General features: G+C 42.1%; 1 long non-coding RNA gene across 1 annotated transcript; it reads left to right on the top strand.

The window, feature by feature from the left end:
* Window positions 1–2,346: 2,346 nt before the first annotated feature.
* Window positions 2,347–24,504, top strand: LOC133663843 (uncharacterized). Its single transcript, XR_009828421.1, has 3 exons — window positions 2,347–2,376; window positions 11,279–11,386; window positions 24,389–24,504. It is a non-coding gene; the product is annotated as an uncharacterized LOC133663843 (long non-coding RNA).
* The last annotated feature ends 321 nt before the right edge of the window (window positions 24,505–24,825 follow it).

Raw genomic sequence — 24,825 nt, 5'->3', positions numbered from 1 at the left:
CAGCGTCCACAATGCAGCACGCGGGTTGTCCCAAATTATAATTTTTTAAAAATTTGTCCTGTCCAGCCATCATATTGTTGATGGAGATGCCCATATCCACTGTACAGATTTACATTACAAAAGAGAAGTGGGGGATACTTCTCTGGTTGCCATATCTGCAGGAGAAGATATAAAAAAATAAAAAAATTAAAAAATAAAAAATAGAAAAAAAATTCAGTCCACTATGGACTGGACTCTCACTGATGTGTTGGATCCACTGTGGACTGGACTTTCACAATATTATGTCAGACCAACTCGATATCCATTGCTTTCGGTCTCCCCTAGAGGGGGGGGGGGGGGGGGTTACCCACATATGCGGTCCTCTCCACCTCTCCAAGGTTTCTCATAGTCATTCACATCGACGTCCCACTGGGGTGAGTTTTTTCTTGCCCGTATGTGGGCTCTGTACCGAGGATGTCATTGTGGCTTGTGCAGCCCTTTGAGACACTTGTGATTTAGGGCTATATAAATAAACATTGATTGATTGATTGATTGATTGATAGTATAGTACCGCATACTAGTATAGTAACACGATACTAATGACCTGACCTGGCCTCTAAAAAGTACCAGTCCCCCAAATTTGTGTTAACCCCCAAAACTAATGTAAAGTATCCAATCGACAGAAGAATAAGTGATTATTACATTTTAACAAAAGTTTAGATAGAACATGTTATAACGGAAAATAAGCGGATATGAACAGTAAATGAACAAGTAGAAATAATAATCCATTTTTACTGCTTGTCCTTTATAATGTTGACAAAATAATAGAATGGAAAATGACACAATGTGTTACTGCATACGTCAGCAGACTAAATTAAGAACCTTTGTTTGCTTACTTACTAATAGAAGAAAAGTTGTCTTGTATGTTCACTATTTTTATTTAAGTTCAAAATTGCAATAAAATACATATGTTTAATGTACCATAAGATTTTTTTGTTAAAATAAAGCCAATGCCATTTTTCGTGGTTCCCTTTATTTAGAAAAGTATCCAAAAGTACCGAAAAGTATCGAAATACATTTTGGTACCAGTACCGGAAAATATTGGTATCGGGACAACACAAGATTTGGGGACCCCTAATCTAAATCATAAATGTTATTTTTGCTGCGCTTTATGCACAACTATTTATTACAATTTTGTATTTTGAGCAAAAAATCTATACTTTGTATGATATTGTGTCTCTATATGCACAAGGGCGCCACAGGCAACTGATAATTCCTTGTGTTTTTCAAACCACACTTGACTTATGAAGGCGGATTCCGATTTCTGATAAGAATCTTATCAGCTGCCAAAGAAGCAACCAAATGCTTTTTAATTGAAGCCTCAGAGCAGTGATTCGACGTATTGATAAGATGAAGGAAGAAAACAATACACATGCTCACCTAAGGCAGTTTCAGTGACATCCGTTCCATTTTAAGATTCTTCCGTTTTGCCAATTTCCTTGACTGCTGTACAAAAGCTTCTTGGTTGGGATGACTTAAAGGTGCTGCACATCCTGCTGTCTTCAAGCCAGCACAATCTGTTTGAAATTAGACCAACCACATTAACTTCTCATCTAAGTGATTCTCAAGGATTTCTGCAAGAGTTAGCAATTAAAATATCAGTCTGTTCATTTGGGACTGAGGCAGTGTTAAACAAAAGTCAAGATTGCAATATTGTAGTGTTTGCAGATGACTCCAAAGCACAGAACTCATGTGTGGTCGTCAGGGTTGGCCAGATCCAGGCTTTGTGTGGCCCTAAACAAGAATTAGTTTATGGTCTTTAAAGGGAAACTGCACTTTTTTGCCAATTTTTCACAATCATTATGAAAGACATGACAGACGTAATTTTTTAAATGCATTCTTAATAGGAAATAAATGCAATCAAAAGTCAGCTTACAATGGAGCCTACGGGCAGAGGTGGGTAGTAACGCGCTACATTTACTCCGTTACATCAACTTGAGTAACTTTTGGGATAAATTGTACTTCTAAGAGTAGTTTTAATGCAACATACTTTTACTTTTACTTGAGTATACTTATAGAGAAGAAACGCTACTTTTACTGCGCTCCATTTATCTACATTCAGCTCGCTACTCGCTACTGATTTTTATCGATCTGTTAATGCATGCTTTGTTTGTTTTGGTTTGTCAGACAGACCTTCAAAGTAGGATCTATCGCATGCCTGCGTTTCACCAATCAGATGCAGTCACTGGTGACGTTTGACTCCGTTTCACCAATCGCATGCAGTCACTGGTGACGTTTGACTCCGCCTGGCTCTGTTTGATTGGTGAATCAAACAGAGCCAGGCGGTCACATGATTAACAATCTTAAGCTTACATGAACTCAACAAAGCACATTGCGGTAAGTAACGTTAGTAGATATTTTGGCTGTCACCGTAGGCTGATGTTAGCTTCCCTGCTATGAATCACTGTCAAATGTACATCGTGTGGGGACATTTATTAACGTACTGCAGACTCATAGACACACACACACACGCACTCACGCACAGTCGCACACACACACACACACACACACACTCACACATGCATAGAAACACCAATCAGTGTGTTCCTAGATGCAGCCCACACCTATCAGTTTATGGTTTGCGTAAAGGCTAACTTGTTATTTTCCTTTGTAATCTCTGCTTACTGAGCCTATGGTGCTGTTAAGTTATTGTGGCTCAATTTGCCTGAATTTTTTTAATGTTAATTTAATATTATTTAATATATATTAATATTTTCTCTTGAACGCATCATAATTATCCCCTCAACTCCCCCCAAAATGGATTAACTCGCTGGAATATAAAGACAATATAACATACATCCATAAACGCGGATGCATACAAAAAAGTGCAATATATTTATCTGTGCAGTAACCTATTTATTTATTTATATATGCACCTTATTGCTTTTTTATCCTGCAACGAAATGTCGTTCTTATCTGTACTGTAAAGTTCAAATTTGAATGACAATAAAAAGGAAGTCAAAGTCTAAGTCTAAGTCTAAATTTTAGTTGCTTTAGAGATATTCCTGGCTCTGAATTTGCTCATTGCTATTTTTATGTTTTTGTGCATTATTTGTTGCCGTCATCATTAAACGAACAGGTTGCTCATCAGTTACTCAGTACTTGAGTAGTTTTTTCACAACATACTTTTTACTTTTACTCAAGTAAATATTTGGCTGACTACTCCTTACTTTTACTTGAGTAATAAATCTCTAAAGTAACAGTACTCTTACTTGAGTACAATTTCTGGCTACTCTACCCAGGGGCGCCGCTAGGGATTTTGGGCCCCATGAAAATAATCTTTTCAGGGCCCCCTGTATTATAATTTCATCATCATCATGGGCCCCTAGAATCCGTCTCCTTTACCCCCCCTTTTCGGCGCCCCTGACTCTACCCACCTCTGCCTACGGGAGCCGCTCTATTCTGCCAATAAAGCTCTTAAAAAACAACCAAACACCTTCATTAGGGTTTTATATACACACTGTGTGTATATGTACATGTGATGTAGTATTGGGTACATTTATAATAATATTTAATATTTACGTATTTTGATCATTTTAAGCATAAACTGCGCATTAATTTCAAAAACGCATCTCAACGGTCGCTTTTTTTTTAAAAACAACATCACTGAGTATTACTCAATGCACTTTTTGAGAGCCAACAAACTTAATACAACACCACTTACCGTGTAAGATCTGCTGTCATTAGGATGCCGACAGTAGGATGTTCATATATTCCTATTTAAATGAAGAATGTCTCATAATCCTTGCGAAGAAGAAGGGAATAGAACCAAGCTTCTTTTCTTGTTGTTCTCGTCTAAATTGGCTGTCAAAGTCTAGCAACTTGTCGGACTACGTCCTCATTATTTTACTATCCAGGTGAGAGGCATGATTTATGATCTAGAATAAAGTTTGACAAGCAAGGAGATGAGGAAACACCTCACCAGTCGATCATGTCAACATTGGCACACATATGCAAGCTCGTGATCACGGCGCTGCTATAAATAGTTTGTCTGCGTTAGTGCTTATAATAACAGTATCACTAATACTTGGTTAATATTCAAGTCATGAAATGTAAATGGAGTATAGTTGCCGCTTTTTGGATGTGTTTTATTGGGTTTTATGGGTAGGACCTCCCATTGGCTCTGCTGTGAGCGGACTTTTCATTACGGTTATTTACAAGTTAGAATGCATTAAAAAAATACATCCGTCATTGTGTCTTTCATAATGACTGTGAACGATAGGCAAAATTCCAAAAAAGTGCAGTTACCTTTTATTATTACTTTTTTATTATTATTAAATCTTCAAAGGGCACTTACTTTACCTTAAAGCTAACATCACCGCCTCATATACACGCAGACTCAGTATGTTTCCATGACCGAAAAAAACCCTAATAATTGAGTCAATTTGACTGAAACTAGCTTTTTTGAACACATGAAACCCCCTATTTAGGTTTTTTCCGTTTTCAAAAAGTCTTAGCATATCAAGATGAACAAATCTAAATGTGATGGTAAACCAGTTCCATCTTGCCAGTACTGTAAACAGAGCTGTATGTAACTAGGATTTGGCAAATACCGAGGTCAAGAGGAGCTTTGAAAGGCTGAACTTATGGGTATCCCAGCACCATATAAATATTATTACCTTGAGCATCACAATGAATTTCCAGAATAACAAAAGCTTTTATTGAGGTAATCCTTGCCAGTATATACTATCTAACATTTTTCACAATCAGCATGATTGTATAACGGCCCGTGTTTTATTAATACGCTGAAGTTTAGCGTATTAAACAATTTTAACATCATTAAAACAACAAATTAAAAGCTTTACTACAATTTCAATTACGACATGGTTTTGAACTCAAGACCCTATGCTTTGCAAAACAAGTACAAATGACGGGGGCCACGAAACCCACCGCAAGTCGGTGGAGGGAAATTAATCCCCATACTGTAATCATTGACAGAGCATGACATGGTCAGGAATACGTTTGGGTAACATTTTATATGAAGCGTCTTGTCATTCAATAATTGGACAAAAGCTTATTTACGTAAAACGGGTCCCCCCCACAGATCGCAAAGCCCTATACACTGTGCATGTTCAGCGTTTAGGGCGGGGCGGGCTTGATCTGCGTGAAAAGAACACGACTGACATGACAACGGTGTTATACCAACAACATTTCACATCAATCTCATTCAGGTGAAACCAACATTGGTTTCGTCAGAATAATTTAATGTTAACGTTATGTTGACAGCACATTTCGGATTGAATTATGTTTAAAGTAAACGTGGACTTCATTGCGTTATGTTGTCTGGAGCTGTAGCGGGCTGTGTATGACCAAAGATCGTACATTGAGAGAGGATGAACTACCGAATGCTGATGTTCAACACAAAATACATTTGCAGTGATTCATAGCATCTTGTTTTTCTCACTTAAAAAAATACAGAGGAAATTAACTTGCTGTTGTTGCGTTGACCAGCATTCCTCCAATGGGGAATTCAAATTGCTAGTCTCTCCCAGATTCTTTTTATGGCAATAAGCTGATGTTTATATTCAATCAACAGGCAGCAGTTGGTATTTTGTGGTTTATTCTCCAAGCTTAAAAGACAAACTGAGACCAATCCAGCACACCAGCGTTCCCCAGCCCGGTCCAGATCGGTCTAGCTCGGTCTCCCCTCAAACCCCCGGAAGTCCCGTGATCTTCCCTCTGTCCCCCGCCCCCACTCCCTTTGTTTAGACTACTCCGAGTTATCTCTACTCTGACACATTCCAATCTAGAAGGCCAACACCTTACTATGAGACTCAAAAGAAGGAAGAATACTAACTATTCTTTATATGACTATAGGAGTTTAGAAAGAAGTAACACTTAAATATGGATATGATTCTGATCTGCTTCTAACACTGTCAATGGTAATTACGGCCATGGCTGTAAACACTCCCATCCACCCATCATTGTATCCAGTATTCCTCACACGTGCCAGTCGGTAATATCCAATAAGCACAGTAAATGATGCACTCCAAGATCAGAAAGCCCACAAAATGTACATGGTCATGTCTTTGGTTTCATCAATAATGTTTCTCATCAAGCATTCAAACCAGTGGTGTCTATTTAGGTCTGTTTAGGCCTTTTATAAACTTTAATGACATTGTTTTACATAACTGACAGATAGAAATGAAAGAAAACCATCTTCAAATCTTTACCAAAGCCATGATCATGTGGTCCGCCCCTGGTAGTTGTGGCCATAAACAAGTGTTTCTGCGACAGACCAGCCCTGGTGGTCTTTGTACCTGTAATCCGCCAAGCAACTAACCTATTGACAGTCATTCCTAACATGTTTTTGCGCCTGCGCCTGCTTTTGCAGAATAGTAGCAGACATGAGCCAAAGTTTCCAGGTGCCGATCTTGAGATAAAGCTCAGAAACTGTTTGCGTCAGTCCCCTTGTCATAGCACTTTCAATACTATCAGCACGCTTTCAAGCTTGCCCAAACACACACAGGCATTTTGAGGAACCCCTGGGAGGGATCATTTCAAACTATGCAGGCCCAATCTACAGATCACTGGTCTGAGCCTCAGAGAATAAAAGGGCAAAAGATGAGGGGAGAAGGATAAACTCTTCCTGCTCGCTTTATAGTTCCCTCACCAGCAGTTAATTCTATCTCTTAATAAAAGTACTTTGACATTTCTGTTCAACTGCCATTAGTCAAGCATCAGTGATTGCTGACAAAAGTGAGAAGAGTTGTAAGTTAAAAAAAAAACAGTCAGGGCAATATGACTTTTCTTGATAACTTTCTGCCACACATCCAAAAAAAAAACTTTGCCATTGCCAGTTCTAAGGTCGGATCAGAAAACTTTGAGGGTTGGGGCAGAGTTAGCAACGCTGTCTTTCAGCAGTCCTTCAGCTCCCTGTTCATCTCCCTGACCTATGCACAGCAGGCTATGCCACATTACCACTATCGTGGAGAACACAGCATCAGACCGTTCTAATATGATGTCACCAACAATGGTGACTGCATGCTGAAGATCCAGGGTACCTGGTTTCATCGTCCTCAGATTCACCGAAACAACTGGTACAGCAACACCAGCACTACATCATGACCATCGCCCATATCATGGTTAGTGGGTGCTGGAGAGTCACCTTTGAATGCCACATTTACCACAGTGCTCAGCTGGGGGTGGACCACACACAGTCTACTCACGATTAAGCTACTTGGCTCGACCACATTGCCGACAGGATCAACGAAAGCTGGGTACCTTCGGGCATCTTACTGGACCATCAAGGAGCAGACAGGTTGGCAAGACACGCCAGTTGCTATCCAGCTGTCAATTGCACCATATTTTTTTTTTTACAGAACTTAAGACTGAATTCCAACAATGGAATCCGTGCATAAATATTCTCAAAAACCTGTACTTCAACGCAAGGTGCAAGGTGTGGGCCATGTGCGAAATGCTGGAGCCATTTTCACCATCTAAGACAGTGGTTCTTAACCTGGGTTCGATCGAACCTTAGGGGTTCGGTGAGTCGGCCTCAGGGGTTCGGCGGAGCCTCCACCGCGGAGGTCAAGACGCACCCGACTGATCGTGTAAATAAAAACTTCTCCCTATCGACGTATTATGGATACCCCCAAACTATGTTCCTTCTAATTTTCCATCTGATTTGCAGGTGTGTAATTTGTTGTGAGTTCATGCACTGTGTTGGCTTTGTTCTTTGAAAAAGGTGATGTTCATGCACGGTTCATTTTGTGCACCAGTAAAAAAAAGATATAACTCTGTCTTGAATTAGAAAAAAAAAAAACATTTTATTTTTCACTAAAGAAGGGTTCGGTGAATGCGCATATGAAACTGGTGGGGTTCGGTACCTCCAAAAAGGTTAAGAACCACTGATCTAAGAGCACACTAGAGGTGCACCTTTTTAACATTGTAGTCAACTGGATGTAATGGAGAGTGACTCCAATCTCCGAGCCGACTGTTGTGTCCAATTTAACAAATGTGTGCTGCTTTAAAGACATGGTGCTCTTCTCCATGCACATGGACATCATCGCCAAGGCATATAAGCTTCTCGCAGAGGAGGAGGATTGCCTCAGGGCCCTCATCAGCTGGGCAAGACAGTTGCTGGCCATCACCCCTGCAGACCATTACCATTAACAATGGGCATGTTGAGGTTTCCTTTTTTTCCCCCCACATCGGGTCTAAGATTATTTGTGAACATCCGGCGCCTGAAGTAGGCCTGTGGTGCTTTCAGCTGCCTCCCGAGAGGACGCAACGAAGAGGCCCCTGACTGACCTCATAGCCTCCGCTGAAGACTAGGGGTGTCTTGATCTGATCTGATCATTTGATCAGTCCGATATAATAATAAAAAAAAAACATGTATCAGATTTTATCAGCTTACAGCTAAACTCTCCAATATAAACTGCGATAGAAGCAGTCGGATAGCGCATTTACTTGTGAAAACCTGGACAGTCAGTTAACATTTAAATGTCTTCCAATAAGCACACAAGATTGGTATTTTTTTCTTGTAGTTTAGTCAAGTCATATACAAAATGTTATCATGGTAGGCTATGAGCTACTAGGAGCTAGCAGATGCACAACAACTATGCACACAATTGCACACAGCCTAGACATAGGTAATAAGTGTCCTCTATTGATCAATATTGCAGTCTAAAACAGCCCATTTGTCAATATAGACAAGTATCACATAATTATAGTTGCAAATTATGTACATATACAAAGTCTCCAAGGCAGAAGTGTGTTAGAGAGAATCCAGTATGTCTATGAATGTTCTCATTCATCCAGGTCATTGTCATCTCAGAGCAATCAATTAATCGCAACTGGACTGTTTGGTATGTCTTAGAAGAGAAGAAATATCCGGTAACAAACGTATAACAAACATCTTGTCCATTGCGTGATGAACTCCAATGTATTAATTATTGTGATCACCGGGTGTCGCCAAAACCAATTACCACTCCACTTCAATTTAAAGACAGCACAAGTCCATTACAGACGATTGATATTAAAAAGTTTAGTGATTTTTTGTTTGTTTAACACATTTCACTTTATCAAACCTTTTCTTATGTTCCACACTACTAAATAATGAAAGTATGTATGATTCCTGCTGATATAGTATCAGATCAATATCAGCCTCGACCATTACTCATGGCCAAAATGTTAGTATTGCATCTTAAGTATTGCATCGAGACACCCCTACTCAGCGAGGATCAGTCAAAGTCAGGATCCAAATGACGTAACTGGTGCAGATTGATTAGATCTAGGCCATTTTTTGGGACATCTTCCTCCCTCGTAATTCAAGTTGGCTTTTGATTTTTGTGTAAACCTTCAAGGTTGACTGGCTTGATTGAAGCTAAATGCCCATAGTTGTTTTCTCTGATATGACCAAGCTTTCTAGGGAACCTCAAATATTTACTGATAAGATAATTTGACTCCCTTCCTCGCGTCACTCTGCAATCTCAGATATGATCCAGCTGGAAGGTCACACCTTACTTTGGCTTCTGTTGCTTCTCCTGTAAATGCTACCTTTTTGCTCAGTTTTTTGTATATGCAACTTAATCATACGTGACTTGTGATAGAATAAAGAGCTCATGTGTGCCACATTTAATCCAGTTGATTTCTAGAGGGGTATTCCAAGGAATCTGTTTTTACAAATATGTTCCCACAAACACACACTCACGCACGCACACACATATATACAGTATATATATATATATATATATATATATATATATATATATATATATATATATATATATATATATATATATATATATATATATATATATATATATATATATATATATATATTAGGGCTGTCAAACGATTAAAAATGTAATCGTGATTAATTGCATTTTGTTCATAGTTACACAAAATTATTCACGTTTAATCGCAGATATACATAATTATTCATCAGTAATAAGTGTACCCTAGACAGATCATTTTGAAGTTTTAACACTATGAACAGAAAATTAATTTGCTTTAATGAAATGTATTTGAAACTTTACGCTTTTTTAGACAGCTCAACACAAAAAGGACAAACACGATTGAATGACAATAATAAATAGAAAAATGCCTACTGTGTGTTGGCGTCTGGCCAAATTTTGTGTGTTGTATAAATACAGAATTTGTAGTCCTGCTTTAGGAGCACTTGCATTCAGAGTAGGAGCTACACTTCCATGTTTAAAGAACAGTTTCACGCATATATAACACAAAATGTGGATTGTTATGATTATGATTTGATAGTCAAAGATCTTTGGTAATAGCCATCCATCTATTTTCTATCACTTGTCCCTTTCAGAGCCACGGTGGGGACGGTGGGGCGCTGGAACCTATCCCAGCTGTAATCTGTGATATTTCGGTTTGAATAAAGGCTTCTGATATTCTGTACATAACATGTTGTATAAGTTAATGGTCTTCATATTTCTGCATGGCAATGTTTGAACCTTCCCTATTATATTCAGCCTGCTTATCATTCTGTAATTGAGGACTCCACCAAAACATGTTATAAAATAATTTACACATATTCCTCAACTGATGTACTATCATTCTTTTACATGCAAATATCACAGAATAATATTACAAAACATCTCTGACAAATACGGATGGGTACCTTTCACATTTAAATCAATACGGTACTCTTGGTAACTGGGCATCGATACCGGTACTCAATGCTGCCAATTTTTGGTACTTTTGTGTGTGTTCATGTGGTAAAATGTTTTTATTTGTGTAATAATGAAATCTTAAAGTGTTTAAATGTAACTTATCTATTTCTCTTTATCGATCGATCATCAAATATATCAAAACAATATCCAATTATTTGTATAATAACATGTTTGCAATTGTTTTGCACATTTCTTCAACATAAAAACACTTAACTACAACAGTGCAGTTATTTTCTTAGTATTGCACAAAATAAAACCTGGATTCATGTACTGCTTTCTTTTTCCATCTGGAAAATATTTGATGGGGGTTCATGAAGGCAATTAACTTAAAAACAAATGAGCAAAAGAGGTTGGAGAAAAATAAAGAACAATTTTTTTTTCAACAGTATGAAACTACAAATGAGAGTTAGGCAAAAACTTTACATTAACATTACAAAGTACAGTACAAGGAACCAGGCTGATTATGATAACTATTGATAGTTAAAATGCAAAGCTGACATAGTCTTATACAGTAGACTTTATACCTGGAGCAGACATAGAGGATGATGATGTCTCTGTTATCGTCACCAAATGTTAACACCATTTTTTGTTGGTTGCAGCTAAGTCGCTAAAGGTGTCAAATGCAGGAGTTGCAGCCATACATCTAACGATCTGCACTCTTCAGCCATGAGAAAAATCCTGTGTTTAACCAGGTGCTTCCTCAGATTGTAAGTATTGATTTTGGCCTCACAAAAGAAACGAGCGTAATCTGCATCAGCATCAGCATCGCATTTGGAAAAGACGAGCCACACTTTACAGTGTTTTATATTTGGCATGGTTGGGTTGTTGTCATGAAACATTGATGGGTCGCAAAATTACTAAGAGCATGTCCGCTTCGAAATCGCCTGTTTTCAAGTACTCGTCACTGCAAGTGCTAATTCAAACAGACGTGACGTCACACGCAACCCAGGCACCGAAACATGGCACCGCTGGATCTTACATGAATCGATAGCAGCTGGTTTCGGTCGGTGCCAAAAAAGTACCGGATCCGGTGCCCATCCCTTTTGACAAATTATATCATAGTGTAAGACAGTTTTATTTTGTAAATGTAGTTAAACCGGATGTATAGTGTAGTTCTTTAATTTTGAATATGGTACCAAAAATGCAAACTTAGGTAAAAAGACACATACAGTCGTGGTCAAAAGTTTACATACACTTGTAAAGAACATAATGTCATGGCTGTCTTGAGTTTCCAATCATTTCTACAACTCCTATTTTTTTGTGATCGAGTGATTGGAGCACATACTTGTTGGTCACAAAAAACATTCATGAAGTTTGGTTCTTTTATGAATTTATTATGAGTCTACTGAAAATGTGACCAAATCTGCTGGGTCAAAAGTATACATACAGCAATGTTAACATTTGGTTACATATCCCTTGGCAAGTTTCACTGCAATAAAGCGCTTTTGGTAGCCATCCACAAGCTTCTGGTTGAATTTTTGACCACTCCTCTTGACAAAATTGGTGCAGTTCAGCTAAATGTGTTGGTTTTCTGACATGGACTTGTTTCTTCAGCATTGTCCACACGTTTAAGTCAGGACTTTGGGAAGGCCTGATTTAGCCATTCCTTTACCAGTTTTGACGTGTGTTTGGGGTCATTGTCCTGTTGGAACACCCAACTGCGCCCAAGACCCAACCTCCGGACGGATGATTTTAGGTTGTCCTGAAGAATTTGGAAGTAATCCTCCTTTTTCATTGTCCCATTTACTTTCTGTAAAGCACCAGTTCCATTGGCAGCAAAACAGGCCCTAAGCATAATAGTACAACCACCATGATTGATGGTTGGCATGGTATTCCTGGGATTAAAGGCCTCACCTTTTCTCCTCCAAACATATTGCTGGGTATTGTCGCCAAACAGCTCAATTTTTGTTTCATCTGACATCACATGGACAAAGATAAGACCTTCTGGAGGAAATTTCTGTGGTCTGATGAAACAGAAATTGAGCTGTTTGGCCACAATACCCAGCAATATGTTCGGAAATGAAAAGGTGAGGCCTTACATCCCAGGAACACCACTCGTACCGTCATGCATGGTGGTGGTAGTATTATGCTCTGGGCCTGTTTGGCTGCCAATGGAACTGGTGCCTTACAGAGAGTAAATGGGACATGGAAAAACAAGGATTATCTCCAAATTCTTCAGGACAACCTAAAATCATCAGCCCAGAGGTTGTATCTTGGGCACAGTTGGGTGTTCCAACAGGACAATGACCTCAAACACACGTCAAAAGTGGTAAAGGAATGGCTAAATCAGGCTAGAATTAAGGTTTTAGAATGGCCTTCCCAAAGTCCTGACTTAAACGTGTGGACAATACTGAAAAAACAAGTCCATGTAAAAAAAAAAACACATTTAGCTGAACTGTACCAATTTTGCCAAGAGGAGTGGTCAAAAATTCAACCAGAAGCTTGCCAGAAGCTTGTGGATGGCTACCAAAAAGCGCCTTATTGCAGTGCAACGTGCCAAGGGACATGTAACCAAATATTTACATTGCTGTATGTATACTTTTGACCCAGCAGATTTGGTCACATTTTCAGTAGACTCATAATAAATTCATAAAAGAACCAAACTTCATGAATGTTTTTTGTGACCAACAAGTATGTGCTCCAATCACTCTATCACAAAAAAAAATGAGAGTTGTAGAAAATATTGGAAACTCAAGACAACCATGACATTATGTTCTTTACAAGTGTATGTAAACTTTTGACCACGACTGTAGGAACATGTGACCTTTAAGTATTGCAATTGGGCAGCACAGTGGTACAGGGGTTAGTTCGTGTGCCTCACAATACGAAGGTCCTGGGTTCGATCCTGGGCTTGGGATCTTTCTGTGTGGAGTTTGCATGTTCTCCCCGTGACTGTGTGGGTTCCCTCCGGGTACTCCGGCTTCCTCCCACCTCCAAAGACATGCACCTGGCGATAGGTTGATTGGCAACACTAAATGATCCCTAGTGTGTGAATGTGATTGTGAATGTTGTCTATCTGTGTTGGCCCTGTGATGAGTTGGCGACTTGTCCAGGGTGTACCCCGCCTTCCGCCCGAATGCAGCTGAGATAGGCTCCAGCGCCCCCCGCGACCCCGAACGGGACAAGCGGCAGAAAATGAATGGATAGAAGTATTGCAATTCTCTGCAACTGTATACTAAAATACAGCCTGAAAGAACTTTTGATAAAATTGTTACCAAGTTTTAACATAACATGCATTCAAGTACAAACCCCGTTTCCATATGAGATGGGAAATTGTGTTTGATGTAAATATAAACGGAATACAATGATTTGCAAATCCTTTTCAACCCATATTCTATGGAATGCACTACAAAAACAAGATATTTGATGTTCAAACTCATAAACTTTATTTTTTTTTTTCAAATAATAATTAACTTAGAATTTCATGGCTGCAACACGTGCCAAAGTAGTTGGGAAAGGGCATGTTCACCACTGTGTTACATGGCCTTTCCTTTTAACAACACTCAGTAAACGTTTGGGAACTGAGGAGACACATTTTTTAAGCTTCTCAGGTGGAATTATTTCCCATTCTTGCTTGATGTACAGTCGTTGTGGTATTTTAGGCTTCATATTGTGCCGCACATTTTCAATGGGAGACAGGTCTGGACTACAGGCAGGCCAGTCTAGTACCCGCACTCTTTTACTATGAAGCCACGTTGATGTAACACGTGGCTTGGCATTGTCTTGCTGAAATAAGCAGGGGCGTCCATGGTAACGTTGCTTGGATGGCAACATATGTTGCTCCAAAACCTCTATGTACCTTTCAGCATGAATGGCGCCTTCACAGATGTGTAAGTTACCCATGTCTTGGCCACTAATACACCCCCATACCATCACAGATGCTGGCTTTTCAACTTTGCGCCTATAACAATCCGGGATGTTATTTTCCTCTTTGGTCCGGAGGACACGACGTCCACAGTTTCCAAAAACAATTTGAAATGTGGACTCGTCAGACCACAGAACACTTTTCAACTTTGTATCAGTCCATCTTAGATGAGCTCAGGCCCAGCGAAGCCGACGGCATTTCTGGGTGTTGTTGATAAACGGTGTTCGCCTTGCATAGGAGAGTTTTAACTTGCACTTACAGAAGTAACGACCAACTGTAGTTACCTACAGTGGGTTTCTGAAGTGTTCCAGAGCCCATGTGGTGATATCCTTTACACACTGATGTCGCTTGTTGATGCAGTACAGCCTGAGGGATCGAAGGTCACGGGCTTAGCTGCTTACATGCAGTGATTTCTCCAGATTCTCTGAACCCTTTGATGATATTACGGACCGTAGATGGTGAAATCCCTAAATTCCTTGCAATAGCTGGTTGAGAAAGGTTTTTCTTAAACTGTTCAACAATTTGCTCACGCATTTGTTGACAAAGTGGTGACCCTCGCCCCATCCTTGTTTGTGAATGACCGAGCATTTCATGGAATCTACTTTTTATACCCAATCATGGCACCCACCTGTTCCCAATTTGCCTGTTCACCTGTGGGAAGTTCCAAATAAGTGTTTGATGAGCATTCCTCAACTTTATCAGTATTTATTGCCACCTTTCCCAACTTCTTTGTCACGTGTTTTTGACGACGGGGTCGCATGATGATGCGTGGATGTTCTCCCAGGAATGCAGACGGCTTCGGACACAGCGTGCAGGTAGGAAAATTATTTATTAAGAATTAAATCATAAGGGAACAAACAAAAACGTGCTCATAGCACTTAAGACAAAAACAAAGGGACTAGCGTGGGAGCTAGCACTGCAGCGACCAGGGCTTGTGCTTGTTGCTTTTATGTGTTTTTTAAGTGTGTTTTTTAAGTGTTCGTACCATCATGTTCGTTTTGTTTATTCGTTTTTAAAAACATGCTTTGGTGCTTGTGACTTTACGTGAAACTGATCACGGCATAAATTGACATTCGACATACAAAGAACTCGGCCGTCTGAACTACCAATTGTTTGTAGCACGAGCCCTAACAATGGAAGCAAGTTTTTATATCGTACTGCTGATCCTCTTTTTTTTATCAGCGAACGCGTAATTTTTTGTCTTGCAACGAACGTGCAATGGGAACATGGATGTCGCGTCTACTACAGAGAAGCCTTACTGTCCCTCCGACCCACACAAAGCCAATCCACACCACCGGAACATCTACCGGCAGTCATCCGAGCGACACACACCGGCACACGGCCACAACGCAAGCGAGGCAGACGGGGAGGTGTCCGAGAACGCCTCCGTCGGCGAATCAACAGACCCCCGCTGCCGTCAATAATACTCAGCAACGTGCGATCGCTGGCACCAAAGCTGGATGAGCTTCGGGTCAACCCAAAGAGCTGCTTTGAATACCGGGAAACCAACATCATGGTGTTCACCGAGACGTGGCTTCACCAAGGCGTCCCGGATTCTCTGCTTGACCTAGATGGATTCTCACTCGTACGAGCTGACCGCTCTGACGCTTCCGGGAAGAGAAAAGGGGGCGGAGTCGGCGTGTACGTGAGTGACAAGTGGTGTAAACAGCTCAATGTGAAAAAAAACCATATGCAGCCCCGACGTAGAACTGCTGTGTTTATCAATGAGACCTTACTACCTGCCTAGGGAGTTTGGCAACATCATCATAGCCGCTGTTTATGTCCCACCCAGCGGCAATGCAAGCAGAGCTGCTGCGAGCATAGCAGAGTGCGCACATGAACAGCGGCAGCGCACACCCGGAGCTCCTGTTTTCTTTTTGGGTGACTTTAACCATTGTAAACTGGAGACTGCCTTGCCGGGCTTTGAACAATTTGTAAAATGTTACACAAGAAATGACAAGATTCTAGATAAATGCTATGGCAATATAAAGGGGGGATATTCAGCAAAACCAAAGCCCCCCCTTTCCAACTCGGATCACAACACCATACATCTAATACCCACATATAAATCTGTTTTTAAATCAATTAAACCTGAGCATAAGACAATAAATGTGTGGTCAGACGATGCTATTGAGACACTGAAGGGGTGTTTCATGTGCACAGACTGGTCCCTGTTCCATGCACTAGGACTAGATGAGGCTACAGTAACTGTAACGGACTACATTGAGTTTTGTATTGGCAATATGGTACCCAAGAAAAACATTGTAGTATATCCCAATAACAAACCCTATGTAACAAAATAAATAAAAGACTGCATAAATAGGAAAAAGCAGGCCTTTAGAAGTAAAGACAGAGCAGGACTGTCAGTTGTCCAAAAATAACTCAAACAACTTCTCACTAATGCAAAAGAACAACATAGGCAAACAATGGAACATCGTGTCCAAATGTCAAATACAAAAAAACTTTGGGACACAATGAAATCAGTCACTAATATGAACCCTGCAAAGAAACAAATCATCACCCTGGATGAGCAGCAAAAATCAAATGAGCTAAATGACTTTTATTTGAGATTCGACCATCAAAACTTCTCTCAGGAGTGTGACAGTGTTTTGCAGTCCCTGCCAGACACTGATGACACCTTCTGCCTGGAAGTCGACCCGACCAGCATCCGCCGTCTCTTTAGTAGAGTACGTACGGGCAAGGCCGCAGGCCCTGACGGTCTCCCAGCTTTTTTGCTCAAAAGCTGTGCAGAGGAACTAACTACAGCATGGTGTCCAATATTCCAACAGTCACTTAACACTCACACTGTTCCAGCTCTGTGGAAGAAGTCAATTATAACTCCAGTGCCTAAAAAGCCCGGTGTCACAGTAAACAACGACTTTCGTCCCGTAGCTCTCACTTCGATTGTTATGAAATGTTTTGAAAAATTTGTTGTGTCACTGCTCATGAAGGATGTCAAGCCAAAGTTAGATGTGTACCAGTTTGCGTACAAGCAGGAATGCAGTACTGATGATGCATTCCTTTGCACCTTGCACTTTATCTCCAAGCACCTTGAGAACACAAAAGCTTATGCTAGAATTTTATTTGTTGATTTCAGCTCAGCTTTTAATACAGTGCAAATTCACATACTCTTGGAGAAGCTCAAAGACATGGGTGTAAACTCCACCTTGATCAAATGGTTCCACTCTTTTTTAACAAACAGAACACAGCAAGTGAAGGTCAACAGAACACTGTCAGACACCAAACACTGCAACACAGGCGTCCCACAGGGTTGCGTTGTATCACCAACACTGTTTACATTGTACACCAATGACTGTAGGACTGTGCACCCTAACAATTATATGGTGAAATTTGCGGACGATACCGTGCTCCTAAGCCTTCTACACAAGGATACGGACCCCTCTGTGTACTAAGACGAGATAGACCTATTTATTAGGTGGTGTGATACCAACCATCTTATTTTAAATGTGACCAAGACACAGGAAATGGTTTTGGATCCGAGGAAAGTGACTGACCATGAGCCAGTGGTCATCAAAAATCAGGAAATCACCCAGGTATCCTCATATAAATATTTAGGGATTCATATTGATAATCTTCTCTGCTGGAAGACACATATTGACAAACTGTGCAATAGACTGCAACAGAGGCTATATTTTTTTGCGAAGATTAAGATTGTACGGCGTAAGCACCCACATCATGATGATTTTCTACCGTGCCATTGTAGAGAGCATCATTAGATACGGGATCACCTCATGGTTTGGCAACCTAACCATTAAGCTAAAAAGCAAACTGGCCGGCATGCATAGAACGGCAATGAAAATCGTAGGGAGGAAAGAATATGAGCCTATACAGAGCATCTATGAGCAGGCAGTTAGGAAAAAAGCTAAGAAAATTATTTCCAACTCACAACACCCACTCTTCCCTGAATATAGAACCCTACCATCAGGGAGAAGACTCCGGGTCCCACTATGCAAATCGAACCGCCTTAAATTATCATTTGTCCCAGCCTCCATTAAGCTGACCAACAAGGTGCAATAGAATGTTAATACATAGGTTAGCACTTTTTTTTTTTTTTAGCACATAGCACTTTAGAACTAAGCACTTTAGCACATAGCACTTTATCTATGAGCTCTAGTGCAATGCACACTGGCACTTTATCTTTATCTCCATACTGTAGATTTTATGCCTACATCAAAGTGCCACCTATGTCTATCAAGCTCCATGTTCTGATGTTTAAATATTAGTTGTCTGGTTGTGGTTGTGTCTGCGCTTGTGTTTTTGTTCTGTTGTTTTTGTGTATGTTAAGAAAGCAATGATGCACTGTGCCCAAGACAAATTTCCCCGCGGGGACAATAAAGTTGAACCTTGAATAGCCTAGCGTGTAAACTAGCAGGAATACACAATAAGTAACAAATGTCGTCAACTGTTGCATCAAGCAAACTAGGAAGCCAGACCAAGTGAGGCCAGCACATAGACTAAATAGCCCTCTGATTAGCGCCCGGGCAACAGGTGCGAGTCCCGAACACTAACCAGAGACAGGTGAATATAATCTGCCGTCATGGCAACGGAAACAAACAAAACTCAAGGTGCTGAAAACACACGTGACAAGAAAACATAAACAAACTATGATCCGGGCATCGGATCATAACAGTACCCCCACCTTTAAGGACAGATTCCAGATGTCCCTTGAAAACAAAAACTAGAACCCAAAAAACAAGAAATAGTTCAAGAGTCCAGGGAAGGCGGAGGGAGGACTTGGTGGTGGGTCGCCAGGCCACGTGTCCCCGAATCCACCGGGGAAGAGCCAGGTGGCGGCGGTGAATGGAACGCCGCTGCCGCGGGCGAGGCAGGCAACCACGGAAAGGCCACATTCGTGGCCGCCGAGAAGGTGGGCGTGAGTGGCGCCAGAAGTTCAGCAGCCGGAGAGTTCTACCACAACGTCTTGGGTGTCGCTGCTCTTTGCGCCACTGGCGTCCATTCACTGACCTCCGAGAGAGCCGCATGCGGGCCCCTGATTTCCGCTTGAGGTCGCAGAGACGACGACGCCGTAGAAGCAGGAGCACGAGATGTCGTCGTCGCTGTGGAAGCAGGAAGAGACGTCGTCGCCGTGGAAGCAGGAAGAGACGTCGTCGTCGCGGCAGCTGGTGCAGGTCCTGGTGCTAGCCTTGGAGCAGGGACTCATGTTAGCCTCGGAGCAGGGACAGGAGCTGGTCTTGGAGCCAGTGCTGGTATGGAAACCAGTCTTGGAGCCGGTGCTGGTATGGAAACCAGTCTTGGAGCCGGTGCTGGTGTGGACACCAGTCTTGGAGACGGTGCTGTGTGGAAACCAGTCTTGGAGCCGGTGCTGGTGTGGGAACCAGTCTTGGAGCCAGTGCTGGTGTGGGAACCAGTCTTGGAGCCGGTGCTGGTATGGAAACCAGTCTTGGAGCCGGTGCTGGTATGGAAACCAGTCTTGGAGCCGATGCTGGTGTGGACACCAGTCTTGGAGACGGTGCTGGTGTGGGAACCAGTCTTGGAGCCAGTGCTGGTGTGGGAACCAGTCTTGGAGCCGGTGCTGGTGTGGGAACCAGTCTTGGAGCCGGTGCTGGTGTGGGAACCAGCCGAGGTGCCGGTACAGGAACCTGCCGTGGTGCAGGTACAAGAACCTGTTGTGGAACTTGGCGTGGTGCTGGTACAGGAGGCGAAGCTTGGCATGGTGCAGGTACAGGAGGCGAAGCTTGGCGTGTCAGCCGAGGTGCAAGAACAGGTGTCAGCCGAGGTGCAGGAACAGGAGCAGATGCTAGCCGAGGAGCAGGAACTGGAGCAGATGCTAGCCGAGGTGCAGCTGGAGGTGGCCTAGCTGGCGGTTGCGGCTTAGCAGGCCGAAAAACCGGTGGTGGCGGCCGGGCAGAAAGTTGCGGCTTAGCACGCCGAAAAACCGGTGGTGGTGGCCGGGCAGGGGGTTGTGGCTTAGCACGCCGAAGGACTGGTGGTGGTGGCCGGGACGGGGGTTGCGGCTTAGCACGCCGAAAAACTGGTGGCGGTGGCCGGGCCGGGGGTTGCGGCTTGGCTGAGCGCAGTTGTGCCCCCCCACTAGCACAGCTCCCAGCACTAGCCCCCCCCTCAAGAAGCGGATACCAGACGCGCTCCTTGCGGTTTGGAACCGTCTTTAGGGGTGGGTGGAGGGAGGTCAGGAGGAGGGCAGAATACTCTCCTCTAAAATGTCTATTCTTACCCCCCACTTGAGACTGGGTGGGAACACGGGGGGAAAACATATGTGCATTGGGCGGTGCAATAGTCACTGGGGGTGGAGATTGAGTCCTGGAGGACATTGACAAACCTGGTGAGCGGGTCTGTAAAAAAATGTCCTGATAATGTTTTATTTTGGAATTAAAGTCCTCAGGAGGTGGCTGACAAAAAGAAGCTGAGGATAGAAAAAAAAAAATCTTGATCAATGACGTCATCAGAAGTGGACGGGGGCGCGTCTTCAGAGAGCGCGTCATTAGGGGGCGTCAACAAAATGACGTCATTGTTGCCGCTGTCCAGGTGACTGACAGCCCAATCGGAGAACTGTTTGGCGAAGTGGTCAATTGGGTTGCCAAACATCTGAGGAGGGGAGCTTGGGCTGCTTGTAGCCTGCTTCGGTCCGGGGGAGGAGCTTGCGGGAGCGGCGCATCCTGACGGCGAGGGAAAGACCTTCTGGCCGGCTTCCGTCTTTGCCGGCGCGCCCGGTAAGGCTGTGTTGCGGCGATGTCTTCCGACCAGATGGAGTCGATGGGGATAAGAGAGCCTCCAGCTCCCCACATGAGATTCGACCTCTCCTCCGTCGAATAGCGAAGCGTCTCGGCTTCCATCGCTCGCAACACCATGAGCGTACCTTCATCCATCTCCTCGATAGCCGTTACGGGAGAATTGTAATCTGCTGGCTTCCTACTGTCACAACGGGGTCGCATGATGATGCGTGGATGTTCTCCCAGGAATGCAGACGGCTTCGAACACAGCATGCAGGTAGGAAAATGATTTATTAAGAATTAAATCATAAGGGAACAAACAAAAACGTGCTCATAGCACTTAAGACAAAAACAAAGGGACTAGCGTGGTAGCTAGCAAGAAAAATAGCCTAGCGAGTAAACTAGCAGGAATACAAAATAAGTAACAAATGCCGTCAACTGTTGCATCAAGCAAACTAGGAAGCCAGACCGAGTGAGGCCAGCGCATAGACTAAATAGCCCTCTGATTAGCGCCCGGGCAACAGGTGCGCGTCCTGAACACTAACCAGAGGCAGGTGAATGTAATCTGCCGTCATGGCAACGGAAACAAACAAAACTCAAGGCGCTGAAAACACACGTGACAAAAAAACAGAAACGAACTAATTCTAAAGTTAATGATTATTTGCAAAAAAAATAAAGTTTATCAGTTTGAACATCGAATATGTTGTCTTTGTAGCATATTCAACTGAATATGGGTTGAAAATGATTTGCAAATCATTGTATTCCGTTTATATTTACATCCAACACAATTTCCCAACTCATATGGAAACGGGGTTTGTACAATTTTAAAAATGTTTCTGGTATACATTCTGACAATAACATTTCATTTTTGAACAAATATTGGAGTATTTTCTTAAGCTAATTTTAATAATACAAGCGAGAAATCACCTGGGTTATCCAAACTCCAAAATGTAATGAATCAGATCAAAAAAAGAATAATTTGACAGCCCTAATATATGTAAATATAATATCAAGAGTTGTTTGTTCTACCAGAGTTGCTCCCTGGCTGCCAGCATTTGAGCTTGGGGTTGGCTTTTTTGGCAGCCATGTTGGCCATGTCATGTTGGCATGTGTGGATTGGAGGTGCCATTTCAATTGCTTGAGGCAAATGTTGAAAAACACTTTTTCTCTGGACATAGCGTGCATATTACATAAACATTCTTGCCTTTCATTTAAATGAGCAATAAGTAGTGCCGGTACTTTCCGTTTGAGAACGCTACCTTTGAATTTCCCTGGCTGCCGCTCGTGGCAATTATCGCGGGTCATGTTGTGTGTCAGTCAGAGCGTGCAGTAAAACCGCGTGAGCAGGGCATGATCTGCCCACCCAGCTGATCATCATCCCCACACCTGCACTCTCTGCAGGCAGCTGATGTGTGGCCGAAACCTCACACCTTGCGCTTCATTCAATCGAACTGTCGTAATGAGCCACTGCACATTTTCAGTAACGGCAACGGCGTTGCAATGATTGGGACAATAAAATAATAAAAAAATAAATAACACTGTTAGTAACACCGTTATTACCATCACTGTTCTTTACATTCAGGGGTGCTAGCTTGCTCTTAGCGGTTAGCTGTTCTACGGTCTGTAGTAAAGCATTTGTAGCTATTCCTCGTCCTGCAGGGATTGTACTTGTAAGAAATGTACTTCATTTGTCGCTATGGAGACTAGGATTAATGATTTAGATGTAGCTAAAACACTGTGGACGGACGTTAGCTGTGAGTTAGCTATGTTTTAAAAATGGATCCACCTTTGTTGTTAGTTTTTAAGCCCAAATACATTAGTTTTGCACCTTTTTTCTCCACACATTTTTCGCTTGCAAGTGCTGTGTGTTGACTCGTGACATGCACCACGGCTCATATTACCAGCAATGTCACCATGGCGCGTCATCATGGGATGATACAAAAAAGTACAGGTATTTTTCAAAGGCAGTATAGAACCCTTTTTATTTTGGATTCATTAGTTTTTATTTTATTTTTATTTATTTTTTTGTGTCCTGTCCAGCTTCTCAGGCAAATCATATAGTTGATGTAGATGCCCATATCGGCTGTTCAGATTTACTTTACAAAAGAGAAGTGTAGGATACTTCTCTTGTTGCCTTATTTGTATTTGAATTTATTAAATGTATTTATATTATCATTTGGTGCAGCCGGGCCGGAGCAGGAGGGGATAGAAAGAGAAAAAAAGGAAGACAGAGGGGGAAATTGTGGGGACAAGAGGGGGATTAGACAGAGAGACAAAAACAACAACAGCAAACACAACAATAACAACAACAACAACAACAATAGAACAACATCAGCACATACGATATGTGCAAATATGATGGTAAAAGTGATAGCAAAGAAGCAGTTACCGAAAAAAAATAATAATACAGAAATGACTATGAGCATTTTTACACTACAAATGGAGCATTACAAATACCAATAGAAATAGCGCTATTGATAATGAACAATACAAATAATTTACCTCTATTATCAACAATGCAACAAATGCAACAATACATGAACGTAATGATAACTAGAGATAAAAAATGAATACTGAAAAATGGAGGTGAAGAAAGAGAAGCAACCTATATTAACCTTGTAGATTGTTATAGTAAAAATAGGTTAAGCTTTGTCAGTGTGCCATGTGTTAGCCAGTTTCCCCTAGGGCAACAACGTTAATATATGTTTGATGAGACGTGATTATGTGCATGAGTGTAAGTATGTATATGTACTTGTATATGTACAGTATGTGTATATATGTGTTTGTACAGTGAATGTATGTGTACAGTATGTGTATATGTGTGTTTGTACAGTGAATGTATATGTACAGTATGTGTATATGTATGTTTGTACAGTGAATGTATATGTACAGTGTGTGTATATGTATGTTTGTACAGTGATTGTATATGTACAGTATGTGTGTATGTATGTTTGTACCGTGAATGTGCGTGTGGATGTACGAACTTGGAGTATGTAGGTATGTACTGTATTTGTGTATGTATGTGGGAGCGTAGGTACCTATGTATGTATGCATGTATGAATAACGGTGTGTATGTGAGTATATGTGTATTTGTATGTACAATATATATGACTCCCAGTGTGTGTGGTACCCAGCAGCAGGCCGCAGACAGACGCGCCCGGCAGAGGACAGGGCACGAGAGAAGCAGCGGACAGCCAGACCTCAAGCCAGCGAGAGACCACACCCCACGCTGGCAGAAAGGCGGGACGCCCCTCCCGGGGAGCCCAGAGACTCCCCGCAACCGGACAGGAAGACTGCCCCCGCCCCACCAGCAACCGGGCCCCCACAAGCCCACCCCACACCCCCGGAAAGCACGGCGCGGCCCGCCCCAGGCCACCCCACCCAAGTCGTCCGCCGCAGGACCGCCCACCGCGGGGCCATGGGAACCACCCAACCCACCCGCAGGGACCCCAATGATGGAGATGGCACAACCAGCAACCGCCCTGTCGAGTTTTGGATTCATTAGTACCGCGTTACTCTATTACCGTTTTATTCAGTCGCTAACAAGCGTTTGTCCAACCAGTCATATTTT

The sequence above is a fragment of the Entelurus aequoreus genome, linkage group LG13 (genome assembly GCF_033978785.1).
Source record: "Entelurus aequoreus isolate RoL-2023_Sb linkage group LG13, RoL_Eaeq_v1.1, whole genome shotgun sequence".
Taxonomy (NCBI): Eukaryota; Metazoa; Chordata; class Actinopteri; order Syngnathiformes; family Syngnathidae; genus Entelurus; species Entelurus aequoreus.
Note: the sequence above shows the minus strand (reverse complement) of the source record. Positions and strands in the feature narration are given on the sequence as shown.